Source organism: Desmodus rotundus, chromosome 6 (genome assembly GCF_022682495.2).
Source record: "Desmodus rotundus isolate HL8 chromosome 6, HLdesRot8A.1, whole genome shotgun sequence".
NCBI lineage: Eukaryota > Metazoa > Chordata > Mammalia > Chiroptera > Phyllostomidae > Desmodus > Desmodus rotundus.
In genome coordinates, this window is record NC_071392.1 from 131,266,077 (window position 1) to 131,289,828 (window position 23,752).

At 40.4% G+C, this 23,752-nt stretch overlaps 1 protein-coding gene across 1 annotated transcript in view; it reads left to right on the forward strand.

The window, feature by feature from the left end:
• The window catches only part of DTD1 (D-aminoacyl-tRNA deacylase 1), a 229,272-nt gene that overhangs the window by 57,718 nt on the left and 147,802 nt on the right, over positions 1-23,752 (forward strand). The window lies entirely within an intron of this gene.

The following is a 23,752-nucleotide window of genomic DNA, read 5'->3' on the forward strand; positions in this document are numbered from 1 at the left end:
CAGGGAGCATTACCTTTCTTTTTTTGTTACTGTTTCTTTGGATTAATAGAGAAGCAGGAACATGTCTGACACAGTAGTGCTAGACTTCAAAGGCGATAATTGAGGTTCCTAGAATTACTGATAACATGAAAGAAATCACAAATAAAAAATCGACACAAAAACTTAATCTTTTTCTATTGAAATAATTTGAGACTTACAGAAAAGTTGAAAAAGGAGTCGTGTTTGCATGTACCCTTTACTCAGCTTCCCCAAATATTACTGTCTTTCATAATCATAGTACACTGATAAAAACATTGAAGTTAATATTGATACAATACTCTTAACTATACAACAAACCTTATTTAAACAGTTCCTCTGTCTTTCCTTTTCTTTCATGACCTTGACACTTTTCAAGACTATTGTTCCTCATTTTGGGTTTCCTATGATTACATTAAGGTTATATACTTTGACAGGAATAGCAAATAGCACAAAACTGATCTTGTGCCCTCTTTAGTGTTTCATATGAGGAGGTACGTGATATTGAATTGTCTTATTACAGGTGTTGTGAACCTTGATTACTTAGTTAATGTGGAGTCTAGCAGAGTTCTCCATTTTACAGTGAAGTTTCTCCCTCTGTCTGCCCTCTTGCTCATTCATAGTCGATGACTTTTTCTGCTTCATAAAGAAAGAAGATATTGGATGGCACTGACCTGCTTCTCCATTCCTTCTTCCTGCTCTGGTAGTTGAGCTGTCCTTCCTGGTGCTGAGGCCAGCATCTCCCTCTGGGCTGGGCCAGGCTACATAATTTGTAAGGCTTAGTGCAAAAGGAAAATGAGGGGTCCCTTGTTAAAAAATTTTTAAGAATTTCAAGGTGGTGACAGCATTAAACAAAGGGTGGAGCCTTTCTGAATGGGGGGCCCCACCTGTGTGACCACACAGGTGGTGCACCTATGGAGCCAGGTTGACCTGGACTGTGGAGTCCTCCCCGGCCTTCCTGCATTTTCTGTCCTACCCTTCTTCCTTCTCAGCAGCCTCCACTAAGCACTTTGTCCTTTTGTCAAGTCAGTCTGTCTCTTTCACTCATCTGTTTTATTTTCATTGGCTTTTAAATATTTCCAGGGATCTCCAATTGAGAAATACCTGTTTTTTGTCTTCTTGCTGCCTCCTCAGTGCACTACTCTGATCTCATTGAGGTCCCTCGCAGCCTCCATGTTGCTTTATTTCATGACCGTGGACTGCGGCCCACCTGACTTGACCACTTAGCAGCTCTTGTCACTGTTGACCTCTTGCCCCTGGAACCATCTTGAACCTTGTTTTCCAGGACACCATTCTCTCCCAGTTTTCCTCTTGCCTCTGGTTGCTCCCTCTTGTTTTATTTGTTCATTATTCTGTAGTTTTGATTTATTACTCTACTTGTATTTGAAGAAAAATATGTCAAGTATTTTTCATTCCAAATATTTTTGTATGTGATAGAGTAATATCTCATATCTTTAGGATCTTCAACCTTCTTTTGTAACAGAACTTCTGAGTTCTATTGCCTGCCACCAAAAAAACTGTGACTCCCAATGCCAGAGTCTTATGAAAAGGAAAGGAGCTATTTATTCAAAAGTTATACAGGTTTAGAATAATGGTGGGATTCTGTTTTTTAGTCACAAAATCCCTTAAAACTAAACACACATAAACACACACAGTCCTGCCTCCCCTTACCAAACCAGGTCGGTCTCATAGTATACCAGCCAGGGATACCATCTCTGAGAAAAACAGAAGTCCACAGCTTAGCTAGGCAAGTTCCCGTCTGCATTCTGGCTTCTCCTAGTCGTCCATGCTTGGCTCGGCCCACACTCTTAATCCAAAACTGCATGGCCCCTCCTCATGCTGGGCCGGTGGGTGTCCTTCTGCATTGTTTCAAACTGCGTGGCCAAGGCTACTCCCAAGCCACATGGTCAAAAGAGCCCCGCGTGGCTAAGGGAGCATGATTGCCCCGCACTTGAGTTTAAATCCTTACCCTGCTCTTCTGTAACCCCATTTCCGACTCCTCCCACAATCGGCTACCTCTGCCAGTATTCTAGTCTCTTCTGCCTTTCTCAGCTGCCATTGTTAGTCCAGGCAGGTTTAGCCTCATGACATAGGAACTGCCTCCTGGCTACATCATGGGTTGGAGTCACACCCATTTCCCTGGCTCCCAGTCTGTTACAGCAACTTAACATATCTAGGAAGCTAGCCAGCTGTTATTGATATGCAAAGTACCTTTCAACTAGTCTGTCTACTTCCCCATCTCCCAAGCAACGGCTGTGGGGATTTTCCCATTTTGGGAACCTCTATATTCCCTGTTACACTTTCAACTAGTGCCTCCTTCCTTCTTTAAAACAAAAATAAGTACCATTTTTAAAACCTCCAATGAGGCACACTACCCTATTGGGATAAGAAAGTCTTTTTTTTTTTTTAGTTATTTCTGAATCTTTTAGGAGCTTCTTCCTCAAATACATGAATTGTCCTGTTTTAATTTCAATTATTTGTGCCCATTAACTGACACCAGAAGTCTCAGACCCTGGAACTGTTGCACAGATCTCTGTCCTCCAGATATCCAGTAGGTCGTGGTGAGTAGGCATCGCAGGGGCCTATGTGATGGTGGCTGCTGGCCTTTGCCCACATGGCCTTTCTGTCTTTTTATTCTCAATTGGAAGGGGATTCCCTTTGGACAGATAGCTAATTTGTTTATATTTGTGTTGGTAGGAAGATTGCAGACAAATTTTTTTTTTTTTACTGATAGGTAAACAAGCATTTCTATCAACTGAGTTTAGTTGTGTTTTATATTCCCATTATAATCCAACTACTTCATTAGTGAAAACCATATATATTACAGAGGAGTGATTCTTTTGGCAGGTTTTTAAATGTAGGTTCTTTGAATCATCAGGACAAATGAACCCTCTGTGTGTGTGTGTGTGTGTGTGTTTATGCATCAAGCATCTTTTTGTATACAGCAGTGTGCTGGGCATTGTGAGGAAGAAAAAGAAGTACTGTGACACAGCACCTGCTCTCAGGGCTATGGTTAGGGCAACGTAAACCTGGAAGGTTAGTAACAGTGAAAGAGGTAAAGAACAGTATTGTTTGGGACATGCCACAAGGCCATCATTTCATGCTCTTCTTAAAACTGCGCTCTGAACACCCAGGCTTCAGTGGGGTGGTTCTGTGTGGCCTGCTTTAGAGCCAGCAGTCTCTGACCCTACCCTTTACCTACTGTTGCCTCCTTTCTATTCTGAAAATAGGTTGAACTCTTTCCTACCTCTGGGCTCTGGTCTCAGTGTCAGTGTCTCTGCCTCAGAGGAGATACTCTGACCCCCTTGATCCCAAGTAAGCCCCTGCCAGCTACTCTGTCATGTTGCTCTGATGATTTATTTCACATCACTTAGCACCATCTGTTATCTGCTTGTTTCTTTGTTCCTTATCTGTCTACACCACTCATACAATTTAAGCTTCCTGAGTCTTGTCCACTGCTGTGCCCTCCCCAGGAGGTAAGTCTGGTATAGTTAGTTTTGGAATTGTGTGTCATCGTCCTGTGAACTGTGACATCTGTGAATGTTCTGAGTTCTGCAAAGGCTGATGCCACTGTTGTCACTGCTGAGCTGGATAGGCCTCCCAGGGCACTGGAGGTTTTCATTGACCTTTAAGGAGGCAGAGGAGAGGAGGCATTCTCAGTTGTTGTTTCCAAGCTTGTACTGCAAATAGGCACAGGTTTTTATTTGTAAGAGTCCCAAAGCTCTGTTTCTGGGTGGTGCAGCTGCTGCTGGTAAAGGCTGGGCTGGTAAAGGTAACTATTTGTTTGTCTGACTTAATCAGATCTCTGTTTTCGGAACTGATCACTGAAGCCTATGCCTGTTTTCCCATGGTTGTATCAGCACTATGCCCAGTGTGTCTATAGGCTGCTTTGTGGGTCCCATGATGTCTTCTGATAGTGAGAAGAAGTTGGAAGAAGAGATTACATTCTTGCTCTTAAGGACGTACTTCTAATGGGAATAGGGCTTGGAAACAGTAGCAGAACCACTAAACACAAGCTGTTCTCCCTGATGTGTTTTTGTGGAAGAACATGATTCTGGTAGGAACATCCTGATTATTATTAGAAAAGATTGATTGTGAGTTCTTCTATGGGTGATTAGATATTGGAAGATTTGAACACCCTAGTCAGCCATCCCTGATGATAGAAATTTAATCTTGCTCTTGTTTTAATCTTAAATGCTTTCCCTTTAGCTGAGGGTTGGGAGGTGTTTGTCTGGGTCTCACATGGGTCGGGTTGTGTGTGTATGAGAGCAGATGGGGATTTTCCTTGTGAGAAGGCACATTTTGTAACTGAGGGACTCTTCCTGGGGCTGAGGGCCCAGAGCCCACCTAGTTTATAGTGTTGCCATTAATTATTTATATTCTCATTTATTTAGTGGACTTAAAAGCCTCTTTAAATTGAAATGCTGGAAGGAGCTGAAAAAAATGAACTTTCAGATATTCTTTGAATTATCTCATGCAGCTATTGACAAATCACTGGGATAAGTTGGCCAGTGAAAAATGGTGCCTGAGCTTTTAATTATATGCTTCTCTGAATATCACCATCACTTCACCTATAATTTTTCTCTGTACACTTGCCTTATCAAGCATTCATCATGATGTCTGGAAACCATAGAATGTCTATATTGAGACATTAATGGTTTCTGTAGGACTAGGAAGATATAAATAGGGTAGATAGTGGAGTGGGGAAGAGAGTTCCATTTGATTTTATTTATTTGCTCTTACAGTGACAGTGGTATCCTTTTCAGTTATAAGTGCTGTCGAATCCAGAAGGTGAAATGGGGGACAGGTGGCAGCCCCATCGCAGGTGCACAAAGATGGGCTCACAATTCCTCCACATTTCAGTTCAAGGGACAAATCTAATGAGAAGTATTCTGAATATAAGGAAGAATTATGTTGGTGCCTGTAAGTTTGCATTTCTTCATAGAAAAACATTTAATTTTTCTCTTTGTTATTCTGTTTTTAACCTTGAACTCCAGATGCTAGTTTCCTGATTTCTGTTGGTTTCAACTCAGTTTTTGCATGATCTCACCCAGGCTCACGTTGTTGACTTGCCATAGGAGTGTGCTTCTGAGTCTGATTTACAAAATGAGACCCATATCCTGCATTCTATTCCAATCATTAGTTCATTTTTTCACATTGATTTTTTTAACAAATGTTGACTGAGAATCCTGCTTTGTGTATACCTAAGTGTTACTAAAAAAAAAGTGGGCCCTGGCCAGGTAGCTCAGTTGGTTAGATCATCCTCCTGATATGCCAAAGTTGCAGGTTAGATCCTCCATCAGGGCACATATAAGAGTCAACCAATGAATGCATGCATGAATGGATGACCAACAAATTGATGTTTCTGTCTCTTTCTTTCTCTCTCAAGTCAATAAATTTTTAAAAAGTGGTAACTTAGCAAGAACTTCTTCATTACAGAGTTTTTGTTGTTCCTCTTGTTTATCTTTGTCACAATGTCATGATGGGCATGGTGGTGACCCTGAGTCCTAGAACCTCACCTGCTACATAGAAGACTCCCAACCTGGCAGGGCTGGCATCTGCCAAACCTCTTGGGCTATGGAAATCACCTCTGGTTTTCTTTCAGTATGAAAACCTACTTTCCTGAGTTAGGAAACAGCACAACCCTCCCCAGAGAAGGTTGAGTGTGCAGGTTGGGTAGGTTCCTGACTTCACTCAGCAGCCAGAATGTATATTGAGTCCTGCCAGGGGGGCGTACCCTGCCTGGGGCATACATCGATGGCTGGTAGGGAAGGTTGGGATTCTTGTAGATGTTTCTAAGCAGGCTGGTTTATTCCTAGTTCAGGAGGTGCAAGCAACTGCTTTTATTTCAATATTTTAATTTGCTTCCATATAGACAGTTGTCCAAGTTGGTAGATATATGACTGTGCCTTTCTGCCTGGGGACCCACTGATGGATTGATGAATCGATTGACCTTCACCATACCTTCTTAAATCCATAGCATATGTTACCAAAATTGCAAAAGTTGAAGTTTCTTTATTGCTATTAGAATATGGCTGATAATTAAAAACTATGATCTCCTCTTTTACCTTTGACACATAGAACATTTCTAATCTCTATCTACAGCAAAATATCTGTTTTGCTTTTAACAACTCTTTCAGGGCACTAATGAGTTAGTACATTTAAGGTTTAAGAACTTTATTTATTTGTTCCTGTGTATGTATTTTGGGCAGATTTTTAGTTATTTTAATCTTCTAATCTCATTTGTGGTTGTGTTAAAAAAAGCAAACTCCTTACCTTACTGACTTGAAGATACCGGTGAAGATTAACTAGTGTCTTATTTTATTCCCAGAGGAGGGGGGTAAAATTTATCTTTCTGTGGATTTGTACATTGAGCAAAGCAATAATTTAATTATACAGACTCAAGATTTAAATTTGGGATTCTCAGCTTTTTAGCTAATTTATTAGGAGGTTTATAGCCTTGGGCAATTATAGAAAAATGTTGGGTAGGTCAGTGGTGTTTTGAAGGAAGCCTTGTTCAAACATTTGCATTACTAACAGAGAGGCAAGAATGATCTAAAAGTGGTAGAAAAAATGAAGCTCTTTCTATAATTTTTTCCAAAGGACTGCCCAATAGATAAAACACTTAACTGCACAGAGGTGTTTTGCCAGCATACCCTAGTTTAGGTGCAGTCTGACTGAAAGGACTTTTTAAATAAGTTGGTCTGTGAGAGAAGGTAAGGATGGTGTATGAAGTGGGTCAAGTGGTCTTTTAGGGGTTCACTAACAGCCCTGGGCTTGTCCTCCAGGTTTTTTTGTGTATTGATGTATGTAAGTGCCTTTTCCTGGGAGGATCCAGGACTTTCATCTGATTCCTAGAAGGTTCCAAAGAAGTGAAGGTGCTGGAGGGCTGGGGCTGTTGTTTGCAGGGATTTCATACTCTCATTCCAGGCTAGTGATTGTGATTCTCAGTGGGCTGTTTGAGGACCACTGGCTTTAAGCCACTGAGGGTGCATGTTAAAATGCAGAGTCTTGGCACTGCCCTCATTCCCCCAGGTTTTCTGAACCAGAGTTCCTGGCATGTCTGGATGTGGAAGGCAGAAGAGTAGCCGATTTATGTTTTTAACCAGCTCTTCATGAGCTCATCAAATACACTGATGTTTGAGAACCACAGGACCAGAGGATATTGGACATTGCCATTTTTATCTACTCCAGGTGTTGGTCTCTTCCAGACCACCCTCCCCTCTCCTCCCCTGACCCTCAGCTGAAGTGTCTAAGAATACTTAACAAATTTTTGTTATTGCAGTTGCCATAAAGCAAGATAGCTGGGCTTGATTATTGAGGTCACATATGAGGCTGTTCTCATTCATCAATGCCCCTTGGTCCCTCAACCACCCCACCCTCACACACCCAGAAATGATGAAAGTATTCCCAAAGCATGGTGCCTTCCTGACACAATTACAAATGTGTCAGGGAGAAGCTGATAGAGCAACGACAGCTCAATACATTAGTGAACGATGATGGGTCTCTCTGCCGAGTGACATTGAGGCATGTGCTAGTGGAATAACTTGTTTCTTAAGAGAGATGAACCCAATGAGTGGATTCTCTAGTGGCTGGGTGAGGTTGCAGTAGTGTAGTCTTTTAAGATTTTTAGTTGAAAAGCAATTTATAAGTCTCTTGGCTTTTGGGCAGCAGACATGGGTGGAATGCCCTCCTCATCAGTTGATTTATTGATGAGATTAGAATAAAAACCCAGGATGATCAACACCTAACTCTTTGCTTGGAGAATTGCAATATAATGAAATGTATGAATGTCAAATCTTTGTGGACAGTTGGCTAATCATTTACATTTAAACACACATAGGACATTGTTAAAGGTTCATATTTTATGGTGCATTACTCATTAAGTCTGTGGTAAAAGCTTTTCACATTGAGTTGTCAGATTAGTTTCCTGCAGACTATTTACTATTTCTTTACCGTGTTATTTTTTTCTCCTTTGTATTTCTGTTCCTTCCATCTGAAATAAACTCCATTCCTGTCTCCATCTGGTGTCATCTTCCTGTCTTTTAAGGTCATTTCAGACAGTGCTTCATTCATGATGCTTACCTCAGTGCCCATCCTGGTAGGTCTTTGAATCCTTATTGTGTGGTGTGGCATTGATTTCATAGTGGTTAATGAGCTTAATAGTAGCCCATGTTCATTCATTTGTTAATTTGTTTTCTTGTTCATTTATGCACCTATTCTTCCACCCATGTGCCCATCCATCTGTCCACTCACCTACCCGCCACCCACTCATTTATCCATCCAACAGGTACTTATAGAATATCTACTCTGTGCTATCCTTGCATATAGGTACCCCACAGAACTGAAGCTGTGCTCTCATGGACCTTGCATTCCAATGCGAAACATACAAAAATAAGTATAATTTAAAATTATAATCAAGAAATCAAAACAGGGAGTAGAGAATGCTCTTGGGGTGGGGGCAACCTTAGATACAAGTACTGGATAAAGACACTGAACTAAGAGGGAGCCAACTATGTGAAGACTGGGAAAAGAATGTGCTAGACAGAGAGGTCAGCATGTACAGAGCCCTAGGGCAATTGTCAGGAGGATGGCCAGCATGGGTTGAGCTTGGAAGGTGGCAGGAAGAGGTTAGGACAGGAAGGTGGAACTGAACCTGGGCCTGATGGTGTGAGCAAGGCCTTATGGTCAGAGTGAGGAGTTAGGGTTTTATTGGTAGTAAGCTGGAGAGTTACTAAATGTGAGGGCATCTGTGTGTGTTTGCAGAGATGGCTGATACCGGATTGTAATGTAGGCTGGGGCCAGGGCTACAGGGAGAACAGTTGGGAGCTCCTGAGAGACGTGGAGAGAGTCTAGATATACTCTGGAGGCTCTCAACCACTCTGGTGTTCTGCCTCCAGCAAGAGAGCTTTCTGTAAATGACTCATGTTTGAATGCTTTTGTACTGTGGTTTGAGCATTAGGGCATAGTGCAATAGTTAACCTCCCACAGTTCCCTACAAGGAAACCCACCTCATTCCTGATCCAGGGCAGGATGGTGAAAGGATTCCGAGGCATGAGTTTCCTTGAGTTTCTAGGATGACACCAGACATTTAAACACCAAGGGATATGATGTTTACCCCTGGTTCTGAGGGATCCTTGGGCACAGACCAGACACAAAGCAAAAAAAAAAAAAGGCCGATTTCAGGGATCCAGGCCCCCTTCTTTAGGTCAGCTTGAAGCCAGATCACTATTGCCCAGCTTTCCCCCAAATTCAAAAAATCATTTATTGTAAAAACTCTTTAGTTGTAAAAAGCACAAGAAACAAAAAACATTTATATTGAATTTTTTCTATGTATTTTATTTTTACTTAAATTGTCAGGGCAGTTTCTCAATCTAAGTGTTTAGAGCTTGTCAGAGGAAACAAGGAATTTCATTTTGGGAGAGTATATTTCCTAGTATTCATTGAACTTGGAAATTTTGGGAAGTAATTGTCAGAAGGACAGCAGCAGCTCCTGAGGCAGAGCAGGAATCCAGGGCTGGAGGAGGTGGTCGTGCCTGGATGCTGTGTGCCCCTGGCTGGTGGCAAGTCAGGGGTCTCACAATAGCCACCTTCTACCTGCCTATTCCATCACCTTACTTATTTTTGTCAATCTGAAGTGCAGAATAGCACTTCCATGAAATTTTTCACATAAAATATTTTCCTTTGACTACTTTCCATAAAATGTGAAGTTAATTTCTTTTTCTCTTTTCAATTGTGAAAGTGAAGTCTGAAGCCTCAGCTTCTGAATAATGAAGAGATCTGAGTTTATGGCCTCATTTCCGTTTCCACGCCTCCTGCTCAGTTGGGAACATGCTGCCCAGCGGATATCCCCCAGCAGTGGCTGTGCTCTGTGTCCTGTGCAGTGGACTGCAGAGGTGGGGACAAAGGCTGTTACTAACTCCTGGTGTCACTTGGTGGGTCAGGGAACCTTGAGCAAATAAGTACGGTTTCTATAAAATTTCATTTAAAAACCCAGGCTAGATCTGGTCTTATGCTTGTTCTGTGGATTCTTCTTTTTTCCATTTCATGTTATCCCTTTGCCCCTTTCAATTTCTCCTGGGAAGAGTCTCTTATTACTTTTTAAATTTCATGCAGTATATTAACTGGAAAGTGCTAGTTTAGAAATATTTTTTATTCATAAATTTTTATAGTAGCCCTGAGTAGAAAGGTACTTTTATAGAAACAGTTCTTTTCCTGTCTTTTGTTTTTCTCATGAGTCCATAAAATAACATTTTTACGTCAATTTTTTGTTATATATGGTAGGTAAAATCAATATCCTTCAAAAAATTAGAAGTTTTAAGATACACTGACGATGATATTGACTATAATCTCTCATTCTGGGGTAACATTGTTAATAAGTGCTATGTGTTATCTTCCAGTCTTATTAAAAATATGTTTACCCACATTTACACATTCATAAAAAATACATGGTATGTATGGGTATGTATATATTATAAATTTTTAAAAATTGTACTAAAGTATACATTATATACAGTGGCATTAATGACATTCATGTTGCTGCGCAGCCTCTTCACCATCCATGTCCAGAATTTCTTCATCTTTCTAATCTGATATTCTGTTCATTATATACTAACTCACCATTACCTCCTCCCTCCAGCCCCTGGTAACCACCATTCATTCTACTTTCTGTCTTTGTGAATTTGACTACTTTAGGTATCTTATCACATAAGTAGATCATACAATATTTATTCTTTTGGGTCTGGCTTATTTCACTTAGCATAGTATCTTCAGAGTTCATCTGTATTGTAGCATGTATAATGATCTCATTCCTTTTTAAGTCTTAATATTCAATTGTATGTATATACCACATTTTGTTTAACCATTCATCTGTTGCTAGTTGTTTTTTTAAAATATAATATTTAATTTACTTGAAGGAACTTTTTGTTTTCTTTTAGATTTAATATATTTATTTTCAGAGAGAGGGGGAGGAAGGGAGAATGGGAAAGAAACATTTATGTTGGTAGCCTCTCGTATACCCCAGCTGGGGATCTGGCCCCCAACCCAGGCATGTGTCCTGACAGGGAATCAAACCGGTGACCTTTTGTTTTGCAGGCAGGTGCTCAATCAACTGAGCCACACCAGCCAGGGCTGTTGATAGAAGTTTGAATGGTTTCCATTTTTGGCTCTTGTGAGCAATGCTGCTATGAACATGGGTGTACAAATATCTGTTCAAGTCCTTGTCTTCAGTTCTTTTGGGTATATGCATAGAAGTGGAATTGCTGGATTATATTCATAATTCTTTATTTAATTTTTTTGACTAATTGCCCTATCATTTTCTACTATGGCACTACCATTTGCATTCCTACCATAAATGCACAGGGTTCTCATTTCTCAACATCCTTGCCAACACTTATTATTATTTTTTTAATGATAGCCATCCCAGTGGATTTTTTTCCTGAACGATTTGAGAAAAAGTTGTGTATCGTATGCCTCACTATCCATGAAAACATTAGTGTATATTTCCTGCAAACAAATACATCTCTGACAGAACCCCAAAACATTTATTAAAAGCAGAAATACCATTAGTATTTTAGTACCATCCAGTCCTCAGGCCATATTCATGTTTTAGTAGTTTTACCAGTAACCAGTCTTTTATAGTTATTCAGAATTGTGTGTTACATTTAATTGCTGTATGTTTTTAGTTTCCTTCATTCTAGGTAAGTTCCTCAGACTTTCCTTCACTTTCATGACCATGGCTCTTTGGAAGTATACAGACCAGTTATTTAGAAAAATGTCTCACAATTTGGGTTTCCTTACCCATAGATTCAGGATGTGTGTTGTATGTGTGTGTACATACACATGTGTATGTGTGCACTGTCCTTGACCTAAATGGTACTGTATTGCATATATCATTCTGAAACATGCTTCGCCCCACCTAACAATGTCATTAATGTTGTTACATTTACAGCTAGTTCATTTATTTTAACTGCAATATAAGATTCTTTCATATGAATATACTACAATTTGTTTAGTTGTTTTTTGAATGGACATAGGGTATTGTTGGCATTTTTTGCTATTACTAATGATGATGCAGAAATCATCCTTAATATTTCTTTTTGTGGATGTAGATTTTCTAGGCAATAAACATTTATTATTTTAAAAATTTGAAATATTTCAAACATGCTAAAAGTATAGAGAGTAAGGGAACAAAACCTAACTTTAGCAAATGGTAATATTGGCTCTAGAATCTTTAATTTGGTAAAGTTGTTGTCCCATTCAATAAATGGGACTTTCCTGGGGCTTGCTCAAAGTTAGTGCCTCACTAAGTTAGAATTATTATTAATGATGAATTACCTCAAACTTGTGTAGCTTTATTCAACACAGAGATACTTTGGGAAATCCAGTCAGATTTAAAAAACAAATACTGTTAGGCCTACCACCCAAATGTGAACAGTGAATAAAATACCAGGTAGGTTCAGCTAACTTTTATTTTAGTCTTTATTCATGTCCTTTTTCTTAATAGAATTTAATAAAATGAGACAGGAGGAGGAATCATGAAAGGTTAAGAATAATAGACCTGAGAGACTTGCTTAGAAAACTGGTGTAGACCCAAATCTCATCTTGGATCCCTTCCTTGGCTCTGGTGTCAGGTGAGCTGAGAAGTGTGTTCAGGAATTCCTTTTTTTTAAAAAAAAAAGATTTTATTTATTTATTTTTAGAAAGAAGGGGAAGGAGGGAGAAAGAGAGGGAGAGACACATTAATGTGTGGTTGCCTCTCATACACCCCCAAATGGGGACCTGGCCCGCAACCCAGGCATGTGCCCTCCCTGACTGGTAATTGAACCGGTGACCCTTTGGTTCACAGGCCAGTGGTGAATCCACTGAGCCACACCAGCCAGGATAGGAATTCCTTCCAAAACTATCACAGTACCCAGGATAGACTTTTGATAAATCAGTTCCTTACCCATATATGATATTAGGTCAGTCAAGGGAAGAAGAAGAAAAGGAAGCAGGTCAGAGCCTAGCTTACTTCACCAAGCCATGGGAAATAGAATTCTCTAAAGATAAATAAATACATAAATTCAGGACTTAGAAATGATAGTAATTGATGGTGTCAGGGGTTTTACTGGAGTCTCCCATTTTCTAACCTGAGGAAATGGAACCACAGAGGAGGATCCTGTCCCCTAATTCACCCACCTGCAGGGAGAGATGAGTGTGTCTCTCTGGATTGCAGAGTCCTCAGACCACTTGTAGGCCTCTGCCAGAAGCTAAGGCGCATGGCCAGTTGTGTCTTCTCACCTGTGCAGAAAAAATGTGATTCACTTCGAGCTTTGGAGACAGTCTCAATAACTTAGAAATGAAGTCTCCATGTTCCCGTTGGTGGGTGTTTTACCAGTTTTGTTTTTAATGCTTAATAACATCCTCAGGAGAATTCTCCTGATTTGTCTATTAATAGTGGAGTAAAAGCATTTGGCATTGGAAGTGATGCCATCTGATTGCCTCAGATTGCTGCTGCAGGTCTTGGAGGCCTATAGTTGCCACTGTAATGAGTGTCAAGTCTCTGAGAGAGCCAAATAAGAAACAAGCCCTCTCTGGAAAGGGTGAAATCAGGACAGCCACATCAAACCTTCACTGTGTACTGTGTTTTTGTGGCCTTCAACGCCTATGATGAGCTGGCCACACTTTTTCTGTAAGAGGCTTAAGTGTGGTGCAGATGCACACTGGTGAGCTTGTGGTCAGCATCTCAGCATGGAGGGCAGGGTTGTTCCCAGGCCTCCATGTACCCTGGTGTCTACCATTCACCCCATCTACCTTTTTATTAAAGGCTGGGGAATACACAAAATGCAGAGTATAACTTTTCCTTTCTTGATTTTCCATCCTGAAGGCGCTTGAAGAGTTTGAAGGAAGGAGAAGACGAGTAGTCCAGAGCAGGGTGCCTCGGAATTCTGGCTTGCCTGCTGCTAGGTGACTTTGGCCACATCATAGAACCCTTTGGGTTTGGTGTTAGCATGTTGGGCCAGAGGGTCCTTTGGGGGCTTTCTAGCTCTAGAAACCTGTGATTCTGAAGTGTTAATAGTTGGCCATTTGTAGGACCTCCTTCCTAATCTGCAGTCATCGATTCTCTCTGTTGACACTGTTTTTCCTTAGGCCTTTATTCTTCAGAAGAAACCTACAACCCGGAGTAGTTTTGAAATCTGCACTGGAAACTATTAGGAACTATGCAGGCGTTGTTCTCTGTGTACCTTAATGGAAATCAGATGCCAGCAGAGGAGGGTGCACATTGTTAATGAGCCGTATGGGCCCTATTGTGTTTCAGTCTCTTCAGTCTGAGACGAATCAGTTACTTTGGCTTTAACTTCAGCTCTGCAGAACAAAGTGAAACCCCGACAGTGGGGAAAAGGAATTCCTTTGCTCCTTTAATCAATCAATCTGAAAGTCTCAAAAGGTCAAGTATTGCAGAAATAACAAAAGCAAACAAAATCTTTATCTTCCAAAATGTATGGGTATTTTCGTTGGCTTTGAGTAGGAGACTAATTTCTATACTTGACCCATAACTGTATATATAAAATCGAACCAGTTACCTCCCTTCGTTTCCTTTTCATAAGTATTTGCTGACCACTTTTCATTGGCTTGAGTTTGGATTACAAGAAGAGGAATGGGTACAAGAAGAGAAATAAGGCATAGTTTCTTCAAAAGGCTTGTACTTTAATGACATGGAAATCACACCAAGACAGTTCTGAGGCGACATCATTGATCTGCTGCTGATCAATGATGAGAGTGGAATGCATAGAATGTTGGGTGGGGGATGGTCATCACAACAGGTGTCCACGGGCAGATATCAAACATCTGAGTCTTGAAGGGTGAGGAAGAGTCAGCTGGGTCTGAAAGCTAGATACAGGAGCTGGCACATTCCTGGAAGAGTGTGAACAAGGGGAGGAGGTTTGAACCTGTTTGGTGGGATAACAAGTAGTTGAGTCTGGTGGGGCCAGAAGGCTGGTGGTAGAGAGGACAATGAGCTTGGAGGGGAAGGCAGATGATGACAGTGTTCAGTGTCCTGCTAAGGAGCATGGGCTTGGCCTTTCGGCAATGGGCAGCCACTGTAGAGAGTTCAGCGGGATTTGAAGATCAGATTTGCTCGTTAGCTATGACCCTCTTGTAGCAGGATGGCAGACAGATTGGACTAGGAAAGACAAGAAAGACAGGGGAAACTGAGGGCAGCATTGCACTGGCCCAGACTGGAGAGGTGCAGAGTGTGAACCAGATGGTCAAGGATGTGGCTGAGATTTTTGGTGGAGGTGACTAGGGCAGTAAGCAATTTTCACCTTTTCATCTCATATCACTCATAAACTAATTACTAAAATTTTGCAGCACACCAAAAATATATATTTTTTGCACATCTGACAAAAAATAAGTATAATTCTGATTCATACATACTGGATGGTTATTATTATGTTAGCTGTTGTCATTTTTTATTTGACAATCTAAGGAAAAAGAGGTCAGTGCCACTAACTAAATAGTTAGATATTGCATGTATTAGAAATTCTTGCAGCACAAATGTGTGCCATGGCACAATGGTTGAAAATTGCTGGACTAAGGGATCTTGTTATTTTTTTTGTTTTTTTAAAATATATTTATTGATTATGCTATTACAGTTGTCCCATTCCCCCCCCTTCACTCCACTCCATCCGGCCCACCCCCTCCCTCCCACATTCCCCAACTATAGTTCATGTCCATGGGTCATACTTATAAGTTCTTTGGCTTCTACATTTCCTACACTATTCTTACCCTCCCCCTGTCTATTTTCTACCTATCATCTATGCTACTTATTCTCTGTACCTTTCCCCCCCTGTCCCCCTCCCACTCCCCTATTGACAACCCTCCATGTGATCTCCATCTCTATGGTTCTGTTCCTGTTCTAGTTGTTTGCTTAGTTTGCTTTTGTTTTGGTTTTAGGTGTGGTGGTTAATAACTGAGTTTGCTGTCATTTTTACTGTTCGTATTTTTTATCTTCTTTTTCTTAGGTAAGTCCTTTAACATTTCCTATAATAAGGGCTTGGTGATGATGAACTCCTTTAACTTGACCTTATCTGGGAAGCACTTTATCTTCCCTTCCATTCTAAATGATAGCTTTGCTGGATAGAGTAATCTTGGATGTAGGTCCTTGCCTTTCATGCCTTGGAATACTTCTTGCCAGCCCCTTCTTGCCTGTAAGGTCTCTTTGGAGAAATCAGCTGACAGTCTTATGGGAACTCCTATGTAGGTAACTGTCTTCTTTTTTCTTGCTGCTTCTAAGGTTCTCTCCTTATTTTTAATCTTGGGTAATGTAATGATGATGTGCCTTGGTGTGTTCCTCCTTAGGTCCAGCTTCTTTGGGACTCTCTGAGCTTCCTGGACTTCCTAGAAGTCTATTTCCTTTGCCAGACTGGGGAAGTTCTCCTTCATTATTTGTTCAAATAAGTTTTCAATTTTTTGTTCTTCCTCTTCTCCTTCTGGCACCCCTATAATTCGGATGTTGGAATGTTTCAAGATGTCCTGGAGGTTCCTAAGCCTCTCCTCACTTTTCCAAATTCTTGTTTCTTCATTCTTTTCTGGTTGGATGTTTCTTTCTTCCTTCTGGTCCACAGTGTTGATTTGAGTCCCAGTTTCCTTTGCATCACTATTGGTTCCCTGTACATTTTCCTTTGTCTCTCTTAGCATAGCCTTCATTTTTTCAACCAATTCTGTGAGCTTCTTGATTACCAGTGTTTTGAACTGTGCATGTGATAGGTTGGCTATCTGTTTGCTGCTTAGTGAATTATTTCTGGAGCTTTGAAGTGTTCTGTCATTTGGGCCATTTTTTTTTTTTTTTGTCTTGGTGCTTCTGTTACTTAAAGGGGCGGAGCTTTAGGTGTTCCCAGGGGCGGGGTAACGCTGGTCACTGTGATGCTGAGCTGTGATGCTGTATGTGGGGAAGGGGCCCGGGCTGAGAGGGAGTAATGGCGCCTGCTCCACTCTCCACCCGATTTCCGTCACTTGCTGTGCTACCCACAATCAAATTGGGCCCCTCTGGTGCTGGTTTCCGAGTGGGTAGGCTTGTGCACGCTCTAGGCCCCTGTGGGTCTCTCCAACGACCTCTCCTGTGATGCTGGGAGTTTCTCCTGCTGCCGCCCCAACCTCCACGGGTGTTTTCACTCTGAGGTTTGAGGCTTTATTTCGTCGCGCTGGAGCCCTGGGTTACGTGGTCTGCTTCGCTCCCTGCCGTTTGTCTGGTTTATCTAGGTGAGAATGTGGGGCCATAGGGTGCTACCCGCCGCTCTGCCTGCCCCGTTCTCTGCCACTCTGAGTCCGGCCCTCTTGGTTTATCTGTGCAAATGTGGGGCTGCAGGGTCTGCTAGTGGTCAGACTGCCTGCCCCATTGGTCCCACACTCCGCCAGTCTCTGTCCTGCCACAGCCACGCGAGTCCTCTCCGCCCCGGCTGCCCGTCTCCGCCCCTCCTACTGGTCTGGATGAATGTTTACTTTTTATTTCCTTGGTGTTGGACTTACTTGCTGTTCGATTTTCTGTCAGTTCTGGTTGTGCAAGGAGGTGCATTGTGTCTACCTATGCCGCCATCTTGGTTCTCCCTGCTCTGTATTTCTAGACTGGTTACTTTTCTTCACTTCTTACTACTTTCATAAGACTTACTATCTTCTAAATATTACAACTGTTTGTATTAATTATTTACTTTTGAAATTTAACTGGGCCTTGGATGGGTAGCTAAGTTGGTTAGAGCATCATCCTGATATGCCAAGGTATGTGTTCGATCCCTGGCCAGGGCACATAAAAAATAATCAACCAATGAATACAGAAATAAGTGGAACAACAGATTGATGTTTCTCTCTCTCTGATAAATAAAAGTTATAAAACTGTCCATTTCCCTGCTAGAATATAAGTTCCCTAAGGGCAGAAAATCTTAGACCAATTAAAGGAAGGGAGTAAGCAGTTCAGAATTGATTAGGTGATATTTGTTGTATAAGAATATAATGGTATATAAAGTAGACATTACAAGTCAATGCCAGATGGAAGGGTTTCTCAATAAGTAGTAATTGAGTAACTGATTGGCAATTACAGAAAAGTAATTATTTTAAATCCTTACATTATAGCATATTTTAAAATACATTCCAGTGAAATTCAAGAGATAAGTGTAATTCTGAAAAAATCTCCTGGAGGGTACTGGTCTTCCTAGATATCAAAGTATATTACAATGTGACAGAAATAAAAACAGATGGTGCTGGCAGATTGGTAGAATAGATGAGAGACCTGAGAGATAAACTGATTATTTATACGTTTAGTAAATTATAAAAATAGCATTTCAGATCAATGAGCAAGAAGCAGATTTTCAACAAGGGTGTTATGACAACTGGCTAGTTAGTTTTGAAATTGAATGCAATAGAGATATATGCACTTATGTGGAAAAACATAGTAGTTGTATTACTGGATGAAATGTCATCTCCAAAGCATATGTGTAGTATGATTTTAGTTATATAAAAACAAAGTCTATCTGGTATGTAATCTCTTTATCTGCCTACCACTTTTGTGGACCCTCCATTTCTAGTACATTCTGGAAAAGAGGATTTATCTTAAACCCATCATGAGTGGTCTTCTTGAGAGGTGCCTTACTGCACCTTTTGACTCTCTTGGTGGGACTCAGCCGACTGCATTCCTGGCCAGTATTGCAAATCTTGGGTACCAGTATAGGGGTGAGACATGGGGAGCCTGCCCCACCCTGAGACAGGCCAATGTTATCTTTTCTGGAGGGCAATCTGAGCTTCAAGACTTCTAAAAGCTACCCGGTTGATTCCAACATACAACCAATGCTGAGAACCAACTAGAATTGTTTTAGTTGGACCTGGTAAGAATTCTACCTCTTGGGCCATAACATAGAATCCAGGCCAAGAACGCTGCTCCCAAGGGTAGGGCATGGGATTCATTAGATTCTTATAGTTATACAAGGATGGAGGTGTATCTGCAGTATTTCTAACCAGCACACTTATTTAAGTGTACAGAGTGTCTTCCATGGTTTTCTGTCTGAGGATGGGTGGTGGGACCTTTAGCCACTGGTTCCTTCTTCCATTGGCTGCCCAAGCAGGCAAATGGGCTCCCGTGGTTTCCAAGATGGCCCTGAGGCAAAAAGACCCTCAATGCTTGCCTGAGGAGTCCCAGTTGTTAGCTGAGCTAGAGTTTGCATGGTACTGTCTGAAGTAGTGGGAGCTGACATTAGAGGTGAGCTGAGGGGATGGCATGTGGGCACTCAAAAGGCTCTGCATTTATAAAGACTCGGCATATCCTTGTATACCCCATCCTTAAATTTAAGTGCCTAATAAATAAGAAAGGCTCTCCTTTTTTTTCTGGTATACTGCCAACAAAGCAGTAAGAATAAAATATTCTCTAAAGTAATGAGAGAAAAGTCCCATTTCTGTTTTACATTTTCAATCTGGTAGAGTAGCTCCTAGGAATATTAAAAGTCAATCAAATCCTTAGGCAGTGCTTGGCTGCTGTTCAGGAATGGCAAACTGAGCTTGGAGAGGCTCATTCAGCATTTGAAGCAAGACAGTTGCAGCCTGGAGGCATGAGCAGGTGGTGAGGGGTGAGGGACAAGGGTGAACATCTTTCCATGGGTATGTATTGTAACCTTTCTGTTCCAGTTTTGTGAAATGTGTCCCTGTGTGGCTACCTTTTCTTGTGTGTAGTCTTGAATGACGTGGGTCAGGGATGCCCACAAAAAGGATCCTTGTCAGGTCCAACATTTCCAACTTTCTTGGGGACTTGGATCTCACTTCTGAAAGAGCACTGTCACCTTCAGTATGTAGGCATGCCTCAGATGTGAGAGGGACAAAGTGCTACTGGGAACCAGAGGAGAGGTGCTCAGGAGCAGGTATTGGCTGACTTGCTTTAAAAAATACAGGGGTGGTTCATAGCAGCGTCATTTACAATAGCCAAAGTCTGGAAATGGCCCAAGTGCCCATCAGTAGATGAGTGGATAAAAAAACCTGTGGAACAATTACACAATGGAATACTACATGGCCATAAAAAAGAAGGAACTTTTACCTTTTTTTACAGCATGGATGGACTTTGCGATTATTATGCTAACTGAAAGAAGCCAATCAGAGAAATATAAATATCATATGTGTAAAGATCTCACTTATATGTGGAATCTAATTAACAAAATAAACTGGAGAGCAAAATAGAAACAGAAGCATGGATACATGAAATAGACTGACAGCTGTCAGAGGGGAGGGGAAGAGGCCCTAAATGAAAGAGGGGGAAGGGATTAGCCAAAGAACATATATGTATAAACCCTATACATAAACCCTAGATACAGACAACGATGTGGTGAGGGCCAGAGGGAAGAGGGGCTGGGCCTAGGAAGAGTTAGGCAAAGGAGGGGAAAATGGGGAAATCTGTAATAGTGTTAATAATAAAAATAAAGAAAAAGAATAAAAATGTTTCTAAAAAAATAACAGAGATGGGCAAAAGTATGTTTATAGTTGTTAACATATGAGACAGTTTATTCTTGAATATTATTTACTTATTAATTATTGTATTATTAATTATTATTAACCTGCCCAGTATAATATTATTAGCCAACCCCTGTATAATTTTGCCAGTGTGTCTGCAGCTTCCTGAAGCAGAAAGAAGTCATATAGTTACAAATGTGGCTTTTAACAAGTGTACTGTGGTTGAATACTATATTACCTAATATTAAAGGACAATGACCAGATTCATAAAGTATCTTTGTTTGAACTTAAGTATTGATCCAAAGTATACAATATATGAAAGTAGTAGTTGAGTTTGGTTTTTGAGTGTGAAATAAAAATAATCTAAAAAATTAAAGTAGCTTATGAAATCTAAATAATTTTACTTATTAGTGGCTTATAATTAAGTCACCCAAACAGACATATAGCCTGCTCTTTTAAAGGTTAGACAGATGCTCATTCATAACTTCTAATCTGCCTTCTCTCTTTGGATAGTAGCTCTGGTGGTCTTTTCAAACTGTTCTTTTTTAAATGCAATATTGAGAAATATTTTAGAAATGTGTAACTCTAAATGTAAACCTTGCTTTTGAAAAATGAAATTGTTATACATGAATGAGGATTATAATAATAGCAGAATTTCATTGTTAATAAAAATAAATTTGAGAACTAATAGTTTCTTTGTTTCACATCCATGCATGTGACTCTCACAACTATCATGAGAGGGGAGAAACACAGTTCAGTTATCTCTTTTTTTTAAAAATTTTTTATTGTTATTCAATTACAGTTGTGTGCCTTTTCTCCCCATCCCTCCACCCCACCCCAGCTGAAACCCCCTCCCTCCGCCACCTCCACCCTCCCCCTTGATTTGGTCCATGTGTCCTTTAAAGTAGTTCCTGTAATCCCCTCCTCTTTAAATGACTTGATCAAGGTCACATCCCATAGCTGTAAGAGCACTGAGTTCCAACAGAAGACAGTTGTTCAGGTTGCACTGCTTCAGGTTTCTCCTGACTAAACTTCCTTACGTACCATGACTTGTATTATGGTCTGTTTAAACAACTGGAGCCTCAAGATTTGACTCCACCAGGAGTCAGCTGTTCTAGAAATATATTCTTGTTCTTGCCATTTCACCTTGGAAGCACACATTTGACCTTGAAAATTCACTCTGTAGTTGCACTGAGGTTTACAGGTCTGTGTGTTCTTTTTGATGAGAAGGCCTGCTTGCAAAGCTGTTCTTCAGAGCTTACCCATTCTGTTATATTTCTTCAGGCCAAGGCTCTGGGAATCACGCTGGCCAGCCTCCAGAACCTGTGTATCTTACAGTTAGAAGCATTGTCTACATTTAACAGGCTGAAAAATAATTTTGAGTAAGAGGTTAGATTAATAAGGGAAGTTTCAGTTTTATACATATGCAAATAATCTTACAGTGTTAAAAGAACCTCCTTCCTGAGCATTAATCAATATTAACAGTAAGGTCACATTATTATTTTAAAAAATAATCATGACTTAGAAAATAAATATTTGTGGATCATGTTTCTGTATTTTCTTTTAATCTGTAATTTAAAACATGAAATCATTTCAAGGAGTGTTTTTGGTTATTAGAATGTCTAGCTATGTTATGATATTCCATTTAAATTTAATTTCAGTAACAACAAAGCAAGAATCTTGAATTTTAGGGTCAACAATACAGTCTAGGAAATGCAAATCCATTGAGAATGCTTCCTAGTCAATATTTTGTTTTTCAAACAAGGTCATGGACTCTTTTAAATTAATCCAGATATTGTAAAAATAGCTTCGATTGCCACTGGGTTTATGTGAATGATTATAGTAGACTAATGAGTTAATCAGCAGCCCCTTCTAACCACTGATATACTAGATCAATTGCTTTATCTGCCTGGGTTAGTTTTCTTTCTTCTTTTATTGAGTGTAATAATTTCTGTTCATAGAAAATGTTATTTAGTTTTAATTATGTCAATTTTTCTGAAGTATGCAGTTTTAGAACTTTGTATTAGAGAAAACCTCCAACTCATATGAAGAGGATAGTACAACAAATCACCATGTATTTATTGTTCTGTATCAGTGACTATTATCCATTACAGAAAATGCATATTTACTGGGTGTCCTAGTGCATGGCACAGCTGTGGGCACCATGATTAGGAGTCCAGCTAGAGAGAGTGTGGGCAGAGCACACATCAGAGGGAATGTGTTGGGATGACAGAAAATAGTTCGTTGAATGGCTATATTCTTTCCCTATTTGATGGGCAATTGGCTTGTTTTCATTTTTTTCCTAACACAAACAGGCAGCATGGCAGTAAACATGCTTGGATGTAAATCTTTGCCTACTTGTGTGAGTATTTCTGTAGTATAATGGAGAGTTTAAAACATCTAAATATGAAGGGAGTTTGGATATTTTCATTACCCACTATGAATATATTACTATAAACTGACAAGTTTTAGCACTTATCCTTTTTCTTAAAAGTTCTAGGGTAATTATTCTCAATGGAAATATCTTTATTGGGATTATTTTAAGAAATGCTAGCTGCCACAGCAATCAGAAATCTCTGTGACTTAATATGGTAACAGTTAATCTCACCAAAGTGCTCACCATGGCTTGGAGGGAGTCTACTCCATTTGTTGTCTCAGGGATGTAGGCTTGTAACACTGGTGTCCTGGGCCCAGCAAGTGCGGGATGGAGGCACCTCACCAACTCTTATGCATCACCTCTGTTCATGTTCCCATCTGAATCATTTACTTCATGGGAGGCTGAGAATGCTGTGGGAGCCCTTTGATATTGGTGAACACTGTGTCTCCTCCCATCCTCCAGTAGTTAAGAAAGGGGCCATTGTATACTGGATTGCCCTCGCTCTCCAGCCCCATGTGACACACATCCAAAATACTTGAAGTCCTTGCCCACCAAGAAATAGGAGGTTTTCCATCAAGTTTAGACTCCCCTTGTCTTAGCATCCTTCTTTTTTTAAAAAAAATTTTTATTGTTATTCAATTACAGTTGTATGCCTTTTCTCCCTATCCCTCCACCCCATCCCAGCTGAACCCACCTCCCTCCCCCACCTCCACCCTCCCCCTTGATTTTGTCCATGTGTCCTTTATAGCATCCTTCTTAACTGGCCATGTTAGCATGGCTTTTCCAAGTATTCTCTAGAAAACTGGCATCAGAGCCTTTTAAGGACTGGATTTGCTGTCATTTCAGTTTTAATGGCAATGTTCTTTTTTGTTGTTGCTTTAAATATATTTTATTTAAAAA